Consider the following 23,385-nt stretch of genomic DNA (forward strand, 5'->3'; position numbering starts at 1 on the left):
CCACCGGCATAGCTAGGGGGGGGCGAGGGGGGCGGTCCGCCCCAGGCGGCACCATTTTTGAGGCGGCAGGCGGCCGCAACGAGCCTCCAGTGCCGTGGCCGTAGTTTAAAAGTAAGTGCAAAGCCGCCAGCGCTGCAGCCTGCACTCCTTTTGACCTGCGTGTAAACTGCTGCAGAGTGCACACACAAACGCGGGCCTTAGTTTTTGACAATATAATTGAAAGCACTGTTGGTGCTTTCAATTATATTGCCAAAAACGAAGTCCCGCGTTTGTGTGTGCACTCTGCAGCAGTTTACCAACGCAGGTCAAAAGGAGTGCAGGCTGCAGCGCGGTTTAACTAAATCCTGCGTTTGTTCCTCTCGGCCAGGGGCATAACCACAGGCCCCCGCAGCCCCCACGTTGCGGGGGGGGGGGGGGGGGCTCGCCCTCCAGAGGCTCCCTCCGCAGTCAGAAAGCAAAACAAATCAGTTTTGCTTGGATGTGACAGGTTACGTAACTTACGTGGTTACGCTCTCCGTCGTTGCACCTCACAGCGGCCTCTTTGAATAAAATTATGAGTGGCGCGCAGTTGTCTCCACGTCTGTGCCAGCTCAGCTCTTCATCCTGAAGGTGGGCTGGTGTCGTGCACATCGCGCCGTGGTACTAGGGGAGCTCTGGCCAAAGCTAAATAATCCAGCCAGGGAGAGCAGCAGGGTAAGTGGGGCAGTCTATCGGATTGAAAATGATAACTTAATTTTCATTAAGGAGTTTTGCCCCTCCGCAGTCAGAAAGCAAGTTAGATTTATGTAAAACAATTCAAAGGCAACATATTTATTTTGTAGAATATTGTTTAAACAAACAGACAGTTCAGGTGGATTTCGTACATCACTTGTACAGTCTATACGACCTCTGTTCCTAAAACGCCCATGCTTGGGAACGGAAGCCAGGCCTTTGCGTTTTTGTGGAGGAGTCTGCCCGGGCAGGCTGGTTATTATGTAGTGGTGTTTAGTGCCAGTTATGTGCCGTGAAAATGTAATTCCAGTTATTATTATAGGAAAAGTGTCAACACTTTGGTAATTTCAATAGAAGCATTCACTTCATGTCAATAACCATGGCCAGACCGCCCTCTCCAGATTGTATTACTACCTCAGATGTAAATGCAGTGTTGTGTGCTTTTCAGATGCCTACGTTTCATACATTGTAACTTTGAAGGTGCAGGGATTTTAATGTAATGCTTTTTTTTGTGAGGGTAGAATCATGAAAAGATAGAATCTTCACAAAGACCCAAACAAATGTGTATGTTGGGGAGACAGAGCTTTACTAAATGAAAGTAGAGCTGAGGCGATCTTCATTAATATGGAATGTATTTCTATATCCGAAGTGCATGGATCGATCTACACAGGCTGTTTTTTCCCCTCCACTCCTTTACTTTCAGTATGATGGTGCCCTAGGTGCGGATGCGCCGAGAGTTACCAGAGACGGAGCGCTTGTTATCGAGATATGCATGGGTGCTGGCTATGATGCAGCTGGTTTTGAAGATAGTGCTGACCTAAAAGTGGAGCCAGTGGGTTTCTATCAGAATGTAGGTCACTCTTTGTTACCCATGGCCAGTGTCATGTAGGATCTAAAATGACACCACAAGTATAAAGGAATGCCCAACGGTAATCCAAGAAACAAGAGAGCCAAATGTTCATTTTAAAATCACCCTTGATTGATCTAGCCAGATATTGTTGATGGTCCACAGCATTTGTGCCCACTATGAAGGTAATATACATGGGAGAAAGTTGGCTAGCCCGCAGTCCAGAACTGGTTATTGCCCCACATTTTCACATTACTACAGCTGTCAGACAAAAATTGCATAATACTCTACCATCTATCCACTGACCACCCAACCCACCAGTCTTCACCCCGCAGTGTCAGAGTTCAAGGAAGAGCAAACTTTCATTACACTTCAGATGGATTCAACACTGCATCCGTATTATGGCGCACCTTACAGTTTAACTTGGGCCTCTAGGTAGGATGAATGTGGTGGTGCCCTGATGGCTGTTATTGATTATTTAGCCTGCAAAACATGTAAAGGAAAGAGGATAGACGATGTACTGCAGGAGAGTGGGTTGTGTGACTGAAGTTTACAACACTATTACTGACATTTTAGATATGTTTACTTTAAACTTATAAGGTTTCTTTAAGTCAGGGTACAAGTTACATTAAAAAGTTGCTGCTTTAGTACTACAGGAACATTTAACACCGTGTGACCAAATAGCCCAAAATACTAAAAAGGGCCTTTCACTTGCATGTGATGAGGATAGGAGTACACATCATTTTACAATTCACAAAACAGGCCAATCTTTGTCCCCCATTGCTTGTTGAGTCTTAAGCATCTGCCGACAGGACAGCTAGGAGGGCGTGGTATCCAGTGTGCTCACCGTCCTTTTTCCCCAGCCCCCCCCCCCCCAAGGGGCGGCAATCTGAGGGATAGCCCCGGGCGCCACAAGCTCTAGCTACGCCGTTGCAGGTGTCACTTAATCTTGTAGTGACTTGTAATTTGTGACAATACTCTCGCCGTGCAGTGTTGGCTGGTGAGGGGATTGGTACGTGAACCGTGGGCGGGGGACAACGGGCTTACCTAGGGTGGGCTGAGGATGGATTTCCCTGGGAAGTGGCGACCATCAGTATGGTGCATGGAGGCTTCTAGACGGCAGGCGTACTGAAGCAGGGGCTGTTGGGGAATAAGGTTGCTAAGATTATAAAGACCAGCCAAGGGGTAGGACCAGAGCAAAGTTACTAGCATCGAGTACAAGTTACCTGAGTAAACTGAAGGTATAACCAGGGAAGGGCACCAAACAGGATTGAGGGTATTTATAAAACCGATGCTTCACGCCGGTGTTGCAGGAAGCTGTGGGGATGGATTGAATTAGAATCAATTGGCCATGGGCGGAGGGGTGAAGACCCAGGGAGGGGGGTAAGGATTACCTTAATGATGGTGGTAGGCTGAGCGGCGTAGGTAGTGATCCTTGATGGGGAACAACTAATTGGAGGAATTCCTGGAGTGTGATCTGTGGGGAAATGGATTGTGATTAGCAGCGTCTGATGGACGGGGTGCCAACGGGGAACAAGGAACACAGTACGTAACATACCGATTAATTGTCAAGGATTGGTGGGGCCGGAGGCCAGTAGTTATGTAGTTGAAGCACTGAAGGTCGGTGGACAAGCAGGACCTCGATTACGAGACCTAAGGGTATTAAAAGGTGGTTAGCTTGCGAGCCCTGGGGTAGCGTTGAGTTAATTATCCTCGGTGAATATCGCGCTTACCTCAATGTCCAAAATCGGACATCCTCAGTGTCCTCCTCGGCTCGGTGGCTCGATGGAAGGAACGGGACCAGCACTTGCTTATGCATTAAATAACGCGTGCCTCCATATTGAGTGTGGCGGCACTAAGCAGGACGGCGTGCCTGACCAACTTTGCAGCCATATTGGGTGGGGAAGTCGGGCTGTCGGGGCTAAGGCATGGGTACACGGTGGATTAAGGAATTGAGGAATTACCTAGCACAGTAGTTTTCCGAATTATGAGACCTAAAGTATAGGTCGACAGTAATTATGGTGTGGACTGATACCGATGATGATTGCAATCAGTGGTCCTTTTGGTGGCCATGATGGGTCAGGATCATGGACACTGGTGAACTATGGAGGGGGTGGATTCTCTAAGTTATTCGTCCGATGCCAAGTGAGCACAGGGGGGCGGGGGAGGTTTTTATTTTAATAAAACAGTCAAGGTGAACCCATTAAAACCACATAATGTGACTATATACAGTGAAATAGAAAATACATGGGAAGAGATTCAATACAGAGAAGTATCATGCAGGTGGTTTCAGAATTAGTACAAGACAGCTCAATTTTAGAGAAGGGAAGTCCAGTCTTCCGTCCGGTTTAGACCATTCCTAATACTGTCCATGAGAATAATCATTCTAAGTTCTTCTTTATTAAGCAAAAGAGACATGTCTCCTCCCTGAGGTGGTAGTTTCAATGCTTTCAAGACAGTCCATTTAATTTCATTTTCGGAATGGCCTTCTTTCATGTAATGATCTACCAAGGGGGCGTTCTGGGTTTTACAGTGTATCATGCTGCGATGTTGTCCAATCCTTGTCTTGATTTTCTGTTTAGTTTGGCCGATGTATATACATGGGCAAGGACATTGAATCAAATAAATAACATCACTAGTGTTACAATTGCTGAAAGATTGACATTTGACTTGTACATTGTTAAAAATGAAGGATTTGCCTTCCATGGTGTAATCACATACATTGCATCTGCCACACTTTACATGCCCTACCAAAGGCGTAAGGTTCCAATGTGACTCTAGTGTTTGGCGTTGGGAGGGGTTTGGGAGGGCTGCCCTCACTAAATGGTCCTTCAAGTTAGAACTTTTGCGGAATGCAAAAACTGGGCGATCAATCTTAAGTGTTCCAGCATTCAATACTGATGGTCGCCACTTCCCAGGGAAATCCATCCTCAGCCTACCCTAGGTAAGCCCGTTGTCCCCCACCCACCGTTCACGTACCAATCCCCTCACCAGCCATCACTGCACGGCGAGAGTATTGTCTCAAATTACATGTCACTACAAGATTAAGTGACACCTGAGGACTTCACTCACGTGTGAAACGTTTTCACGTTAAAGTACGGCAAGGGTTAACTGAAATGTGATACCTTGTAGACCCGAGGACTTAAATTGTCCCCTGTTCCCTTGCCTCTCCTCTCTACAGGCTGTGTTTGTTTTGGCAATTAATTTTAGTCCTGATGATGATCCCCTATTATATGTAGGATCGAAACGCCGTCGACAGTTGTGTAGTAACACTGTAATTATCAAAGGAATAAACCACTCTGTATACTACATGAGGTTAGCTAGATGACCACCAATTTCTACTAGCGCCTCCCCTTGCTAAAATTGCCTGTATTCATGTAACCTTGTTTCTTTGTTTATGTTATATGTGTCGGATACAGGATTTTATCCCACTGTATTAATGTCCTCCCCATCATTTTATATACATCTACATTGATTAAACTAGTGTCCGGCTGGACACCTTGCTTATAGTACAGATTGTTGTCTATAATTTGCATTTTTCACCTTTATTTTTATAAATTAAGGCCCAGTGTCCTTATTGGAGACCTCGCCTATTATAGGTTGCCTGCACATTGGTATGGATGTTGTTATTTGGGCATAGTATTTCCGAATTTCAATCATTCAGATAAGAATAATAGAATCAATGAAGTAAAGAATGACTAATACGTAATAACGGATTTTCAGAAATAATGGGAGATATTTTTGGAGCATTTATACCTTCAGTTGGAGTAATTCTGAATTCGCATAAAATTAAAAAATTATCCTTAGTGGTTGCTCGTTCATCAAGAGACACTGCTGGTTGGTTTTAAATGTTTGATACTGAGATGGTTGCGATTAGGTCTATGGTTTTACAAAATCGACTTCCCCTTGATGTATTATTGACTAATGAGGGTGGAGTCTGCAATATGTTAAAAATACAACAATGTTACACTTATATCCCTGGCAAGAATAAAAGTCTTGATGGGTATATTATAAATATTACAAATCTTCATCAAGATTTGGCTGAATTGAAAGTTGACGGTGCTTGGGAGAAACTTGGTAAGAGCTTTTCCTCTGTGGCTAATTGGTTTTCTACCTTTGGAAATAGTATATTAGGGAGAATATTAGTATCTATCATTGCAGTAGTCACAGTGGTACTAATGATCCATCTAATCTATGAGTGTTGTAAATGCAAGAGAGATTCATCTTAAAATAAAAGAAGTGCAAGAAAGAGAAAGAGGGATGAGATAGAATTAGAGGATATGAAAGGAAACTACTATGAAGTTAGGAAAGATTTAGATGGAATAATGGTGATACGAGACATAACAACAGCATTTTGATTGATGATTTGTATTGGTGGGTATTTTGGTGATGGCTCAAAAACACCATCAAAGGGGGGATTGAGGGGGGCATGTTTTGTTTAAAATAAAACATGCTTGGATTAAACCCTCAGTAACATTCACTAACAGTGTGCAGTGAAAATGTATACAGAAAAGCATCTAACATGATGGAGAAAGCTACTACGCAAGCGCGTACTAAAGTAGTGAACAAGGCCACAAAACCGCTTTGGACAAAATAAAAGTAAAAAATTAATGCTGCTTTAGTGCATGTTATTAACATTTGCTAGGAAAATAATTTTAGCACGGGTTGCGCATGGATAGATAAAGCAATTGGGTTTCTGCATTGTGAATAAGCATTACAAGCGAATAATAATGCCTGTGTTTGTTTTCCATAGAAGCATGTTTTTCTACTCTGCATGAAGTTATAGGGTTAAAGGTGTGAAGAAATGAAATTAAAAGCTTAAAAACAGAAAGGAAGGTGGACAAAGATTTGACCTTCAAGAGGTGCTGAGTGCCTGCCAAGAACTCTGCATGAAAAACAAGATTTGGGGCTAGTTGTAGGTAATCCAGATTTACTGATTCTAAAATACAGAATTTTACCGATTCGGTATTTTAGAATCGGTAAATGGGATGTAGGTATTAATTCGGTATTTTTTACCGAATCGGTAAGATTCAGTAAATACCGAATCAGTGTTTACCGACTCAGTATTTCCCATTCATCCGTATGGGCCTCCGGGCCATAGGAATGAATGGGAATTACCGAATCGGTAAATACCGATTCTGTAAAATGGGGAACACATTCAATGGTGGCAGGGTATCACTTTGACACCCTGTTGCACCCCTGAATAGTGCATGGGTGCACATGTGGCACACATACGTGCCCTAAGGGCATGTATGTCTGCCACATGGCACAGTTAAAAAAGCACAAAATTGCTTTTTTAAAGTTTTTCATTATTTACTACCAACTTGTAGTTGGTGGTAAATAACGAATCCTTACAAGTGAAAATCACTCACTTGATTGCTTCCTACATTAAGGATTCAGTAATTTACCGAATCGGTATTTAAGAATTCGGTAATTTACCGATTCCTTAAATTACCGATTTGGTAAATTACCAAATCGTTAAATTAGGCCCTTACATCTTAAATGCCTAATACCGGTCGGTAACGGCCGAAATTTGGTAAGTTTGGACGTTACCGACCGATATTAGGCTTCCTACATCTGGCCCTTGATTATTTGAGTGGAGGAAACGCTTCCTCTGAAGAGGCACGGGCAGTCCAAAGTTTGCTATATGATTCAATCAATCAATCAATCATACCACTTGTATAGCGCACTACTCACCCGGAGGGTCTCAAGGCGCTTGGGGGAAAGGGTCCGCTACTACTCGAACAGCCAGGTCTTGAGTTGTCTCCTGAAGGCAAGATGTTCCTGGGTCAGCCGAAGGTGGATGGGGAGGGAGTTCCATGTCTTGGCCGCCAGGTAGGAGGATTGAATGAAGGAAGAGAACATTTGATAATGGATTGAATCATATTTCCTGGGGTCGAAGTCTTTGTAATAATAAATAAAACATTCGGGTGATGGACATGCTGAGAGTGGTGTGACAATACACCCCCTTCCTTAACTAATCAAATGTAGAATAACCCTTCTTCAGATACAAGTGTGGGTTGGACATTTGGGTTCTTGGGTATAATTGAAGTGCCTGATGGTAGGGGTTAGATTGCACATTCTGATGATTGAGGTGATCAGACTTTCTGGGAGATTGTCAATGTCGTTGGTTTGTTGTTCAGTTGCTGTCTACTGATTCCTGACTTAGGGAGCCATTATGATGCCAGACGGAAAAGGCATCTGTCCAACGTGCCCGCAGCACAAATCCACCCACATGACCCTCGGCATCTCCGCCAGTCAAATCATGATGCAATGCATGTAAAATCCTACCGTGGAGGATGGAACCCACAAATGACTCTCCGCCACGCTCGGAAAAGATTCAAATCCGACCGTGCTGGACAAAGGAAGCAGTTCAAGGGACTAAAAATGCCGCTCCTGCGGCGGAATGACCGCATGGCCAAATACGATGAAACTTCAGTGCTGGAGGACGGAGCATTGCGTACCGATTTCCTTGCTCGTGCAAAGAGCCAAATGAATGGCGGTAGTAACAAACTGAAGAGCGATGCACAAAGTGTGCCTGCACTCGACGCTGCCCACAATCACATCACACACGCCACAATGATACACCCCAAATGTCCATTGGCAATGTATGCCATGCTCAGCATGGAAGAAACACCTGGAGGACATCACTCATTTGGACACCACCACATACAACTGCATAAAACCAACCCCTTCCTGGACCAGCATCCTTTGCGTACCAGAAGCTGACACAGAAAGACAGGACACCATTTACGCACACAGTACAACCTCACATACACCCATCTCCACACAACACCACCCCTACCCCCACACCTGACACACTTCACAGACCTCCACTACCCCCTGCACCCTGCACCTTTCTCACCTTTGCTCCATGGCCAAAAGGGAAATGTCCAAATTCACTGACACTGATTTGAAAGTAATGGTACACGAGATCATAAAGGTTGAACCACATTTGCATGTAAGCCTGGTCCCATTCACCCCAGTTGTGGGCAAAACCCAGATGTGGACAATGACCTACAACAGAGTCAATGCTGTAGAGACCACCCTACGCACACTGCGTGATATCCAAAGGCTTTAGGTCGACCACAAGGCCAGGGTCAAGCATTGTGCCCACAGGAACCATGAGGCGGACCATAGAACTGGTGGCGGCCCTCACATACCACCAGTAACCTTCATTGAATGGGAGGATAAGGTGGTTGCTAATCTGCATCCCGAGAGTCACATAGGAATCGAGGGGAGAGTGGAGGCTGATAAGTACCAACAAAATTATCACATCCTACTGAAATGTACTGTTGTGCACAACAAGTGAGCCTCAATTGCCCAACAAAATCAAACTTGTACAATACACGCTGTCAACATGAATGTTCTATGAGGCTAGCATGTCCTTCCTCTACTACACTGAACAGGTAGGCAGCCATCTTACTCTGTAGTGGTTTGTAGGGACCTGACAGCAAGACGACAACACCCACAAGGCCCTCTGTCTCCCCTCCCAAACAGCTATCTGACCAGCACAACCTGAATATCTGAGCCAGCTCTGTCAAGCTGCACAAGTTGCAGCCAGTACGCACACAGCAAATACCTTTGAGAGAGGAATCACAGTGTCTTTTATTGAAGTCACATGTCACTGCAAAGCAAAACCTCCGGCCCTCACTGTCCCCACCACCACCATGAGTCCTACAATGGCTGCATCAACAACTCTGAACCCTGCAGCACCGACCTCTGTGGCAGCCACCTCCAGCATCACCACAGCTGTCTCCAACACTGTCCCTGTGCCAGTTGCAGTCAACACCGCCAGGCAGCCTCGGGATGCTGGGGACAGGGTGCGGCGGCAGTGCTAGGTCCCGCCACAGGTCGGTGGCAGCAGGGCAGGTGGCAGAACAACTGGGGGAGAGTCACAGGAGGACAATGAGACAGAGGCCCAATCCACCATGCAAACTGTTCTTGGTGCATACCAGCAGAACCAGGGACAGATGGGCCAGGTCTGCAGAGGTCCACGGACACTCGTTTGGGACAAACTGCCATATACATGGGCCGGCTTGTGGGTGTCCGGAAGGATATGCATGCAGCCCAAACAGCTGGCCACACCCGTGGCCAGCCGGATAATAGTCACTACACCTCAGCAGTGGCAGCAGGGAGGGGTGAGTCACATCACAGCAAATACTCAGACACCTCTGCTTATGCAGCAGGTTCCCCCCAGTCCAAACGGCATAGGAGGCATCCGAAAAAGTCCCAAGGAGGATCACGTGGCAAAGCACTGTGCCGTACCAGTCTCGGAGCCAACATTGATATCACCAGTGCCACACCAAAAATTGTCTGTGTGTTGCGTGATCCTCCTACATCAGTAGGAGTTAGATACATTGTGATCAGTGTCTGCTGAGGGAGCGGCCACAATCCACTCGGATTTCTGTACCTCTCACTGCCCAACTCAGGTGAAACACTGCAGTCCAATGACAAGTAAGCATTATGACTGAACTGCATTTACCCTAATGCTAAGGGATTAATTGTGCTGGGAGGTGAAGCAGTGTGCTCCCATCCCCTTAACAACATAAATATGGACATGATGGCAGCTGTTACAGATTGCATAGCACAGACCAATGAAATCCTGAGCAGTGTGACCACAAGAGCCAGCATTACAACACATCCTGTCATGTGAACGATAGTGACATTGTCGCATTCACACACTCAAGTACTGTTGCACAGGGATTTCATTGTGACATGTGGGATTCATGTGTGTTAAACCACATGAACATCAGTCCATGACAACATACCGACGCTAAATCTGTGTACCAATCAAAGTTACCTTACCGTGAATGAGCACAACTGCTGCGATCACAGGACAGGCAGCACGTAGACAGGAACTGTTGCATGCAGTGTTCCTTGCTGTAGCAATGTTCACCTCACTCCCCTATATTTGTGATTGTGATTATTCATTTGTGGCCTCACATTCCCACAGCGAAAGCATACTTCAATCAGTGTGCAGGCACAGTGGGCTTCAGTCTGGACAGGTAGTTGCTCCCACATCAGCCAGGGGAAATTCGAATTCCAACTGTCTTGACCGCCCAACGCGTTTCAGTCACTTCTAAACACGGCACTCCTACTTTTTTCTTGGGGAACAGACACACAAAATAATGATAGTGTCAGACACTGTAGGCCATTGCACATTTTTTTTTTACTTGTGAGCTCAGGCCTTGTCCCTTCGTTTAATGCAATTGCTCGAGTCCTACGAGGTGTAATTCCTCCAATTTTCATACTGCATTAAGCGGTTTCAGATCATTACTTTGGCTGTACAGCTGAGCGCTGGATCTGAGATTGATCTCACGGCATGCCTGACCATCCTGTGGTCCAGGCCGACCCGGTCAGTTGCAACTGTACCATGAGCACATGCAGCTTTTCTTTGGATGTGTCCCATTAGCTGTGCTTCACATCATATTTAGGCTAACCTTCCGCTATGCCTATTTCACCTGCGTGCAACCTGTCTTCGCCTGTCTCAAATGCCCCCATCAGTGGTCAATGGATGTCTGCCTTTCCAACACATCCCTTGCTGCCATGGATCATGAGCTGTGGGTGAGTCCTTTGTTGGTCCACGTCCAGGACTGGTTCGGTGATACATGTTTATGGATGCATTTCAATGTGAAATGAAATTAAATGAAATTAGGTATGTATAATGCGCACGAATACTCACAAAGAGTGTCCCGGCGCTAATCTCCAAAACCGCGACTGAAGAGCCCTGCTCCACCAACCATAGTGTTATTGTCGGAACAACCATGTTTTGAGTTGTTTCCTAAAAAACAAGTCTCGAGTCAGTCTGGGGTGAAGGGCCAATTCGTTCCACAGACAAGTCGCTTGAACCTGAAACGAGCGTCCTCCTTTCTGAGAATGCGTGATCTTGGGAATCACCATAAGGGATTGTCTAGAAGACCTTAGGACCTGTGTGCTACGATATGTCAGACAGGCTGACAGCTGTGCCTGTGCGTTTGCGCAATGGCTCCTGTGCCGTGCCTACATCGAACCTCACCCAGGTTGCCATGGGATGCTCGATTCATCCTCGTGGTGGGAGGAGCACATCTTTTCCTTCATACTGCTGGATTGGATGGGGGTCCTTTTTGCTGAAGATAATTTTGACCGTCTTTTGGAACTGATTGGCTTTGAAGCTCCCTGTGCCTTCTTGGATTCGTAACTACTTAACAGCAACATGAATTGTTGGTGACTAAGTCAATATCCTTTTGCCTTTTTAATGCCTACTGACAGGAATTGTCATTCAGCTCTCTGACTTTTGCCATATCTGCATTAGCTTTGACTCTGTTGACCACTGTTGTCTGTTTTGCTAGGTACCACAGAACTGAGCAAGGGGAGGCGGCCATCTAACTGTCATGGACACTGTCGACTGACATGATCCCAGCTTACATTATGCAGCTGTAGCGCAGGAATATTACATGGCGTAGTTGTGTTACACGTACCATAGTATATGTCTGTTCCATGAGAAGTGTCCTCAGAGCTTGTACTATGCGCGGTCCAAGAGTACTGGCTGAACAATCTGTCCGTGGTCGGAGAACCTTGTCCCTTGTCATTCTGTTCTGTTCTGGCCCTAGCACCCCGACTCAACAAAGTGTCACAGCTGCTAGGGGACACGGGTGCCTTTTAGATGTCATGGGAAGGCAGGGTAGTTGCCCCACACTTGGAGAGTGATCCATCCAGTGATGAGAGCGACCATGTATAGGCTGAGGAATGATGTCTGCTGACAAAACCCAGAGACCAGTGACATCCCATTGAACTCCTTCCTGCAAGGTGTGGGGGAACATGCTTGTAGGTCACCATCCAGAGGGATTATTGATGTGACATCTAGCTTCATGTGAAATGGATGTGTCACTATGGTAACTGTTATTGTACTCATGCATTCTCAGCTTGTTGTAGCACGTATGTAGCATTTTTTGACACTGTAATAAAAAATGCACATTTCGAAGCGTTTCTTATCTTCAACTTATCTACTTGTGTACAGGCGCCTGAATAACTCTGTGTGAATAGGAGAGCTAGTGGGGCACTATAGCAATTGGTTCCTGTGGTTCTAGACGCTTCTGGGTACTCAGTCCCTGCCAGGCCAAATTCTCTGATCCTGCGCATAGTCCTGTATGTGTACAAAATGCCAGCACAAATATCAAATCTGTGAGACAACAGCAAGACATGCAGACAGTCATAGTCGCTCATTTTTACCTTACACTCAACGGAAGTAGTTGGCGATGAGCTGTTGACACTGATGAAGGCCTTCTTCCTCACCACTGTCATTGTCACTGGGCATGTGTGGGTTGGGAGAGGGGGCTGCTGGTGTTCATCATCATCCAGGTACAGGGGGATTCTGCTGAACAAGGTCAGGTTGTGTAGCATGCAGCTGTCGATTACCCTCTGGTATGCTTTATGTGGTGAGTACATGAGTGCGCCACCAGTCTTGTCCAGGCACTTAAATCTTGACTTCAGCAGTCCAAAAGTGCGCTCCACCACACGCCGTGTTCTCCCATGTGCATCATTGTATTGGACTACCCCCGGCGTTGTTGGATTCCTCAGTGGGGATAGCAACCACAGACTTTTGGGATGCCCAGAGTCACCTAGCTGTGAGACATACAGTCAAACAGTGTGATCTGAATATGTGAGGAGAGCAGCATGTCACACATACATCACTGTCATTGACACAGCCCACTCACCAACAAGCCGAGCTGCAGACTGGCCATCAATTGGGGTATGGTGCTGTTCCGCAAGATGGTGGACTCATGTGCCAACCCAGGATACTTAGCATAGACTTGTGGGATGATCTGATCCGCCTGCCATGCCACTTGCAGGTTGATGGAGTGGTAGTGTTTGCGGTTCCTATAGATGTGTTCACTTGCCTGTAATGGAACGAGGGCAGTGTGGGTGCCATCAATGGCTCGCACAACATTTGGAATGCCTCCCAGGTCATAGTACTCCCCTTTCACAGCTGCCAAACCATCCCTCCTTGGGAATTGGACATGTCTGTCCTTGTAAGGCATAAAGGCTGACAGGACGTCACGCAACACCAGGCTGAACATGGGCTGTGACATCCCGCTGGCACTGGCCACAGTGTACAGGTAAGACTCAGTAGCGAAGGAATGCAGTGCAGCCATAACCTTCACTGTAGCAGACAATGCAGCTGGATATATTATTTTGGGCTTCAAATGGGGATCCAAATGGGCACATGGGTTCCATAGCGTGCGGTGATCCAAACTGAATTTCATGATGATTTCAATGCCCTTTATCTTCGTCAGGTCGGTAAAGTGCGAAAGATGGGTGATCTCCTATGTATGTCAGGGTACAGACGCATGGGCTGAGTTATAGATGAGATATGTGTGAACAGCTTACCTAGAGACTCACACAACCACAACTTTGACAGGACTCATGGTCAAGTAAAATGCACAAGTGACCTCCATTCAAACATTGTTTTTCGTCAGTCACTTGACATACTGACACTTCGACATCCAAAGAGGTCAATATGTATGGCATATACTACACTGCTACCTCAAGGATGACTTGCTTTGTGGTTAGATGTCACTCCACTTGTGTTTCTCAGCATAAGTGCAGAGTTGCATGTAGCTGCTGTCACTGCATGAGCGCAAGCCTCAGTCCCACAATACACAACAACATTACGGGATGAGGGCAGTGAGTGTCATATGGACAATGTAACATGGATATACAGTAGGGTGGACAGAGAAATGTTGACATTATGGGGTCAGTCCTGCATGACGGTGTGTGGAATTTGCATGACAGACATTACAATGTTCACCTGCATGAGGCACAAATGCACATGAATTGTGTACAATTGCCCACATGGCTGACAAGGACCGATGATGTCGGTCAGAGCAATGTTTGTTTGCTCCACATGTGCACTCCTGTGACCTGTGTGGGTGTAGTTACAGGCAATGGCAGCTAGGCACACTGCACTCCACACCATTACATGTGTTGTGAGTGCTAGGGATTATGAGTATGTCAGATGTGCAGAAAATGGACACCTCTGATTGTCTGCCCACGTCACTGGCCCTTCACAAGTCGATCCCTGGCCAAGAGATGTCATTCAGATGTCAAGGGATATTCAAGAGATGTTCACAGGTTGGATGTTTCATTACACTACATTGGTACAGTGCGAGTGACCTTTGTCCATTTTGACTACTTCCCTCATTCCAGTACATGCTGGCCAACAGTTGTTATTGCACTCTCCTTTTCTTGGACATACCATGTGTGTGAAGACTTGACACAAAGGTCACACTCTGTCATACCTTCACAGTGTAGTGACCAGCCGGTCACTAATCTAGTTGTGCTGATGTACTAGCAACTCCCAGAGGGCTGGCTTACCCCCACCACACAGCTACCCAGGACAGGCGTCAATGGACATGTGACCCTGCCAACAAAAGGGGACGGACGCACTGTGCCCTGGGCCAGTTCTACCATGCTAGTACGGTGTCTCTGTGGTTGCTTCATATGCATGGGTGCCTCGTGCCCCACAACATTACACATGGGGTGCAACAATCACTTTAGGCGAATGAGATGTGATGTGTGGCGACAATGCTAATGCAGAATGTGTTTGCAAAAGCATTAGCTCACTTCCGCAGCAATGACACGCATTGGACCCAAATGAATGTTGCATGATTGCAGTTGCAACTTCCATGCCGCCACATTGTGGCACACACTATGCGAATGAGCCATCAGCCAATGGGAACCTTCACCGACGTACATTTTTTGATATTGCGGTGTGCGCACTCGGCGACTGCGGGGCTCTGCATTGGCCCCATTTGCCTTCAGGGGCACCAGGGTCATGGGGATTGGTTGGGCCTCGCACTTTGCATTTGGCAGGTTGTCACATTCATTGTGGTCACACCACGCTTGCTGGGAGTTGTAGTTGTTCAGGGGTTGCATACGTGGAGATAATTGGTACATACCTCTGCTGTTGAACACAGCAGAATCTTGTCTCGTGGAGGTGCATCAGGTAGAGCTGCGGGAAGGCCAGTAGCATAGGGACCATGGTGGCTCCGCTTTTTCTGATGGGTACTGTATCGGCTTTTCCTCTCCGTTCTTGTTTTTCCACCTTCCATGATGTGGTGGTTTTATACACGGCGGTGGGAAGGGCTGTTTGCAACATCGGAATCTGGTTGGCAGATGGAACGTGTTTCCACACACCGTTCTTGCCCTGTTGGCTCCCTCCGCCACCCTTGCGTACGCAAAAAAGCATGCGGAGCCTGACAGACCACGGCGGATGGAAAATGGCCTCTTTTGGACCATTGTAATTTGGTGGTCGCAATGACCGCAACTGGAGCGGAAAAAATATTGTTTTCCGCCACCGCCACCATCACGGATGGGCTTCCATCCATCATCGTAATGGGCCCCTAAGTCTTTACCTCTTCAAATCTTCTTGAGGGGCCTTGCTGCTCTCATGGCCAGACTGTAGATTTCGTATTCCAATTTGTGTTAGTATAGACTGAAATCTGAATTTGCATTATCATTTGTGTTGGACCTGTCAGCCTTAGGGTGGTCTTCCCCTACCTTTTTGCCCTTGCACCTCCCATTTTCACTGTGCCTTTTGTTGGACCTAAGACTCCTGGGCACCTCACCACTACTAAACATATCTGCCACCAGCACCTGCTACTGCAGTAAGGCTAAACTCTCCATAGGCTAGCATTGGGAACCCCCCCTTATGGGATCATTTCTGACAGGAACCTAATAAGTCTGTCATGTTTGGTATTGTTGGACTTCGGGGTGGGGAACCCTTTCCAATGATGTACAGGGTTTGGGCACTACTACGATAGGGATCCCACTTTTAGAAAGTGGACCTTTTCCTGCCTACACTTAGATTGGGCACTGTAGACTCCCCCCTCCCCTCTGCATACTGATAGCTGCCTGGGTTGGGAGGTGGGAGTGGTGATTCACACCTCCTTCCCTTGGATGGGCTGTGAGGGCTACCCACTGTAGCCATAACGGCCCTGTCTCTCGTCAATGTGACGGCCAGGTCAGGGAAGGCAGGGAACATACCAGAACTCCCTGCACTCTTCCAGAAGCCCCTGCCCCCAGACCCTTCCAGAGACTTCTACCACTTTCTAGCCCCTAGACTGTGGGATATATAAGGGAGGGTCCTGGCCTCACTTCTTGGTTACACTGTTGGACTACGGGGAACCTCTGCGGGAGTGAGGACTGCTGCACCAAGAAGGATTGCCATTTGGAAGGAGGCTGACTGCTCCAAAGAACTTCTGCCCCCATCTATTGAGCTGCCCTAGTGCCTGTTGACCCTGCCCTGCAAGAGGAGACAGAAGCAACATCTCCAGAGTGCCTCCACAACCTCCATAAGGCCTAATCCCCTGGGCACTGAAATCCCCAGGACAGTAAATACACCAAGGACTATCCCTGCAGCTTGTGAAACTGCTCAACAGCAGGACGGAACTACAAGGACAATAGCGCGAGCTGTAATCTTTCCCAAGTCTCGCCCTGCAACGCTGTGCCTGCTCTCGGCCTCGCTGGCCCTGGGACCTTTGAAAGACTGACTCTGCCGCCCGGGGTGGGTAGAATTATTTTATTAGCACCCGCAAAGTCACCGCCGCTGACCAGAGTGTAGCGGGCTATGCAAATCACCCAGCTGAGCACATGAGCTAAATCGCTCCAAGGATCACCGCTGCGGGGTCCGTGCTCAACCCCAACAAAATTGCCCCCGAGATCACCGCCGCATGCCCGGGCCGAGCCGCTGATTGAGACTGCCAACAAAGGATCCATACTGCAGCTGGTCATCATCTGTCAGCCGGGACAGGAATGCGCTGAGAAGCGCTGGGCAAGAACAGAGAAGCGATGTGGTCAGGAAGTGATGCGTGCTGTAAACACCACCGATGGCCCGGGCCATGATGAGCGCTGTGAAGAGAAGGCGTTGGGGGCCGAGATTACCACGCTGGGACTCGTGTGGAAAGCGCATCAAGATATCCCCTCTAGCATCAGGTGGCTCGTACTTAGATTACCACCGGAACTCACCGCTGCTGGACCCGAGTAAACATTGGGATCCATATCAGAGGAAGCCGTTCTGCGACCCAGCGTTGCCTAGCAACTTGGACTCCATGGGACGCGTCACTACTGACGAAGGAGAAGGGCTGCGTTTGCACCCACTAGGGCTGGCCCACCCCTCCGGGAAATGGCATCAGGAAGCCAGGATCTCTGAATACTGGAGGAAGCTTGAGCTGGCACTGGCCTTGTCCGTCCCCACAGGTAAAAGTTCAGCATTGCGCACTGAACTCTTGTGTTGGGCGTACCTTGAGCGAGCTGCGGGACAGAGGTGGTGCGCATGCCTATCGTCAGTGTGACCACCGGAGGCTTTGCAGGGCCGCACCTCTAGAGCCGGGGATGTTTGCTCAGAAGTGCCTGTTGCTTTTGGGGCAAGGTTAAAAGAATATTCCCGGCATATAGCCCAAGCAGAAGGCATCTTACTTGAAATCTAACCACCCCCCAGCACTCCACTGTAAGCGTCACCCTGCCATCACCGGGGACAGCACTAAGTGAATAGCGGGCGTGCCGGGGACTACCCTGCATATACTAATGGGCCACCAGGGACTGCCATTACCTCTTGGCAAACCACTGGACGCCGGAGAGATTCACCCGACCACTGGCCCCCGTTTACAGGCATGACCATATTGTCCCTAGGGGGAGCCCAGGCAGATTTCCACCCTGAATACAAAGAACAATTCCCCCAGGGTGCCCTATATTGATCCATATTGCAAATCGTGTCTAATCCACTACCGCCTCAGGAACTGTTTACCCTAAGGGAGCAGAGACTGGCTAATTCTGCCCATAGTGACTGAGGAACTGCTTTGCCCTAATGTGGCTCATTAAAAGACATTTCCAACTCAGAACTGTGTATCAACCATATCAAAAGTTATTTGACTGATGCCTATTGATTATATATGGTGAATCCTCACTATTTCTGGATCCTGCATAATTTTTAGATAAAGATATTCTTATTTTTATATAAAACTGGTCTGGTGTTCCTTTTGTGAGTTTTTTTTTGGTGTGTGTTGTGCAAATACTTTACACATTGCCTCTGAAGTTAAGCCTTCGTGCTCTGCGCCAGGCTACCCTGTCGGAAGTGGTGGTCCCTACTTGGACTAGGGTGTGTGCCCCGGCCATCTAGAGACCCCAGTTCTAACAATTTGAAAATGTATTTTGTCTCTGAATCTTTTGTCCCTACACCTTTCCACTACTTTATGCATTGTAATTGATATGAATTTGTCATTGTCTCTTCTAATGTTGTTTTCTCTGTGACGATCTATGATTGGTGTAGTATGTTGGCACTGATGAGCATTTCTTTCACATTATTTATATAAACATTATAAATATACATTTTATTTGGTGGTGTATACATTTAGATTACAAGTATTATTTTGAACTAATTATTAGTTTACAAAACAACAATGGGAGAGGTAGGGAGAGTCAAGGAGGCTTCTCTCAGTCCCCGGTTCAATGCAAATAAACAAAAAGAGAGAGGCCAAATCAGTCTCAGAATTGCCACTAAGTTGGAGCGAGATAGATAAGGATCACACACTCACTTTGGGTGAATAGGAAAGCCCTCACACACCGACCTGGTCAGTGTCATGCTTCATCATCGGGCCCCACCAAAGAGGCCGAGTGCCTCTTTGGTGTGCTACGACGCCAGAAAGACTGCGGAGCTGGTTGTGTGAACAGGGGCGTGTTGTGAGGGTGAGTGAAATTAAAAGTGTCTAAGAGGGTATCAAGAAAAAAAATTAAATAGATGATCCCTAAGACACGTATTACAGGTATTATGTGTCTGAATTTAATTGCCAAGGTTTAGGAATGGTAAAATTCAGAGAAATTCAATAAATCAGTCAGTCAACATGTTTCTGCCATATGGGAGGTATACATTTACCAAGGCATTCATCAGGACTATACCCCAGCGGTATGGACTCTCTAATCTTCCACCCTAACCTGGGGGCGTGAAAGTGAAAATTATAAAAGGTGAAAAAAGTGCATGAAAAAAGGAGAGCGAATAGCTCAATCCCAAAAATCCTCCAAAATCAGGAGAGTATCAGCACCTGTGGAGTGAAAATACACACACAAACACAAACACAAACAGACAACAATTAATAAATGCCATTGCGTTTGGTCGTAGTGCTCCTTATAATGTGGCAAAATTCGTGTGCCCAAAGTAAACACTAGGTTTAACACCATCCACATAACCCTATGGGGATGATATCGGTAACTCTGGGAAGTGGGGTGATAAGGGTGTCTTAAAAACTCAATTGATTGGGAAGAAATGGTTAAAAACACACTCTATGTGCTCCTTCTGAAGGGATCAATGGACCAAAGGTCTGTGACCCCCTACGATGGTAATATCACACAAATATCTCACTTTAAAATTTGGCGCTACTTGCAGCATGGGTCTCGGGAGGGGGGTTGGAGCGTGCCTGGCACATCCTGAAAATGAAAGAGGTTTAGCCATTAGATACAGGGCGGGCGCGTTTCAAGCCTCTACCCGGTCTCAAGTCGCGTCACTCCAGCAATGGGCGGGCGCGTTCCAAGCCTCGTTTTGGCTGGACACGCCCACCCGGAAGAACGCGACGCGCAGCCCGTCTGCCTTAATACTCAGTTACCGGCCCCGCTCTCCATCGTCGGGGTCCGGTTCTGAGGCAGATCCTAGGTTCCAAGTGGGCTGAGAGCGTTGAGGGCGTGAGTGCACCCGGATCACAAACATCGCCGATCTTCTATGAAACGAAGCTAAGTACCGCCCGTATATCGGGGATCTAATGGCTAAACCTCTTGGTGCAAGTAGCGCCAAATTTTAAAGTGAGATATTTGTGTGATATTACCATCGTAGGGGGTCACAGACCTTTGGTCCATTAATCCCTTCAGAAGGAGCACATAGAGTGTGTTTTTAACCATTTCTTCCCAATCAATTGAGTTTTTAAGACACCCTTATCACCCCACTTCCCAGAGTTACCGATATCATCCCCATAGGGTTATGTGGATGGTGTTAAACCTAGTGTTTACTTTGGGCACATGAATTTTGCCACATTATAAGGAGCACTACGACCAAACGCAATGGCATTTATTAATTGTTGTCTGTTTGTGTTTGTGTTTGTGTGTGTATTTTCACTCCACAGGTGCTGATACTCTCCTGATTTTGGAGGATTTTTGGGATTGAGCTATTCGCTCTCCTTTTTTCATGCACTTTTTTCACCTTTTATAATTTTCACTTTCACGCCCCCAGGTTAGGGTGGACGATTAGAGAGTCCATACCGCCGGGGTATAGTCCTGATGAATGCCTTGGTAAATTTATACCTCCCATATGGCAGAAACATGTTGACTGACTGATTTATTGTATTTCTCTGAATTTTACCATTCCTAAACCTTGGCAATTAAATTCAGACACATAATACCTGTAATACGTGTCTTAGGGATCATCTATTAAAAAATTGTTCTTGATACCCTCTTAGACACTTTTAATTTCACTCACCCTCACAACACGCCCCTCTTCACACAACCAGCTCCGCAGTCTTTCTGGCGTCGTAGCACACCAAAGAGGCACTCGGCCTCTTTGGTGGGGCCCGATGATGAAGCATGACACTGACCAGGTCGGTGTGTGAGGGCTTTCCTATTCACCCAAAGTGAGTGTGTGATCCTTATCTATCTCGCTCCAACTTAGTGGCAATTCTGAGAATGATTTGGCCTCTCTCTTTTTGTTTATTTTCTAATTATTAGTTTGCCAAACCCTGTCAACTACAAAAGATTGCATCGCCATAATTGGTATACTGGAATGAAATACAAATTGGTGATTGGTGAGTTTGGTACATTTTTTGTAATACACTAACCCAGCGTGAAGGGACTTGGTGGGTAATGAAAAATGGGCCTTGTCTGTAAGAAATATATTAGTTCCAGATCGCTGGATCACATGTTTCAGTATGCCCTCTATCAGAGAATGAATATATCTTTGGAAATTGAATACTCATTCATTAAACATTCAGGTGGTATGCAATGCCTCTAATATGATTACTGATATAGTGGCCTGAAATCTCGAAGTACCCATGACTCTTACATATTTCGCCATAGTTGAATTTACACATGGTTTCTTGGTGGAGAATTTGGTGAAGGGTATTTACTAGGTAAATATTTAAAGATCTGTTTATTATATGGTATAGATGTATAACTAAATTGTTACTACATCATTTGTCAATTTGTCATTGCGCTCATTTATTTTAGCCCCATATTCGACTCTGCTTCTGCAAGTGAACACCACTACAATGCTGCACATAAAGGAAAGTTGATATAGAGGACTTTTGGGCTGCTGAAAAGTCACTTTAGATGTTTTCAAAAGAGCAGTGGAGTACTACTATAAGGTCCAGAAACCTGTCGCAACAGGTGCTTATCACCACAACATTGCCACATCTAGGGGCATACCCATTATCCTGGAAGATTCCGAGACCCATGAAGAGGTACAGCCAGTCCCATCAAGTCAACTTACAAATGGATCAAGGGCAGGAGAAGGCAGAGAACGACATGCAAAGATTGCAGGTAAGTAAGGAAAAATCTAGGATTGTATTAGTCCATGATCTTGTTTATTCTCTTACCTTTCAGGCAAAGTACTTTTTCAATGTCAAAACACAAAATGAAAAGCACATTCTGTGTAAAAGCAAAACTGTAAACTCAGACATTACAAATGTATTCATATTTTGAGAAATTTTGAGAAATTATACATGTAAACACACAAGTATGCTTCAACACATTTTTTTCCCTCGCACTCCACTTGGCCTTTCTGTGTGCTCAGCATTTTGCCTTGGTGAGCCCTCTGTAGATGCACTTTGTCTGCAGCTCCAACGCCAATTCCTAATCGTGGGGCCAGAAAATGCTAATGTATAATTCCTCATTTTCCCCTCCATCTAAGTCAGTGGTTGCTTATATGGATCCTGTTTGCATGTTTTCAATAGCATTGGTGACTTGCACTATACCTTATGTTACATCTGCATTGCAGTGTGCAATCTCAACTTGCATGGTGACTGTGCGGTGAGATAATGTTGCTGTAGCATTTGTCAGTTGATGGACAGATCTCATAAAACCATTCAATCTACATATGAGTTGATGTGTGTTACATTCTCTTGCTCCACTACTGTGCGTAACTGCTTAATAGCATTTGTCAGCTAACAATTTTCTGTAGCTGCGTTTTGGCCCTTCTGAACAGTTTGTTCAGCTGCCTTATGCCAACCTTTATGTCAGAAATGTTTTTATTCATTGACACCAACTGTGTCTTTAATGACTTTTTATTTTTACATTGCAGGCACTGATAACACCAATGCCTCCAACAACCAAATACATCAGGACTGTCTCCTTCCTCAGTAGCCCTTCTAATACCAATGCTACGCCTTCTGATAACATTGTGTCAGGGTCAAAGAAGGGACTGACGCCTTTATGTAGATCTCACGTCAAAAGGAATTGTAGGCATTTGTGTTATTACGCTCTCATTTTCATCCACAAAATCAGAGAGTGGAGAAACTGTTGTTCTATGTCTGGGTACTGCAGGTGTGGTGGGTGTTGGAGTTGGAATATTTTCAGGCTGTATATCTAGCTGAGTCTCCTGATTTTCCTTCTGTTCGGTTTCTTCTGCAACTGTTGGCTGCATTTCTGTCAGATATATGAAAGATAGTATAGTTCAACAAATGTTTTGTTATGTATAATTTTACTTTTTGAGTTTGTTTCAAATAAAATTCTACATCAATTATGAAGTTCTCTCATGTCATTTGGTGTCTCAGTTTAGATAAGATGATAAAATGTTTAATTTTAAAACTTTTTTT

The 23,385-nt window shown here is 46.1% G+C and overlaps 1 long non-coding RNA gene across 1 annotated transcript; it reads left to right on the forward strand.

Annotated features, from left to right (window-relative positions):
* The first annotated feature begins 603 nt into the window (after positions 1 to 603).
* On the forward strand, positions 604 to 23,175 carry LOC144785476 (uncharacterized). The gene is made up of 3 exons (XR_013601915.1): positions 604 to 693; positions 21,800 to 22,111; positions 22,872 to 23,175. It is a non-coding gene; the product is annotated as an uncharacterized LOC144785476 (long non-coding RNA).
* The last annotated feature ends 210 nt before the right edge of the window (positions 23,176 to 23,385 follow it).

Source organism: Lissotriton helveticus, chromosome 10, assembly GCF_964261635.1.
Source record: "Lissotriton helveticus chromosome 10, aLisHel1.1, whole genome shotgun sequence".
NCBI classification, from domain to species: domain Eukaryota; kingdom Metazoa; phylum Chordata; class Amphibia; order Caudata; family Salamandridae; genus Lissotriton; species Lissotriton helveticus.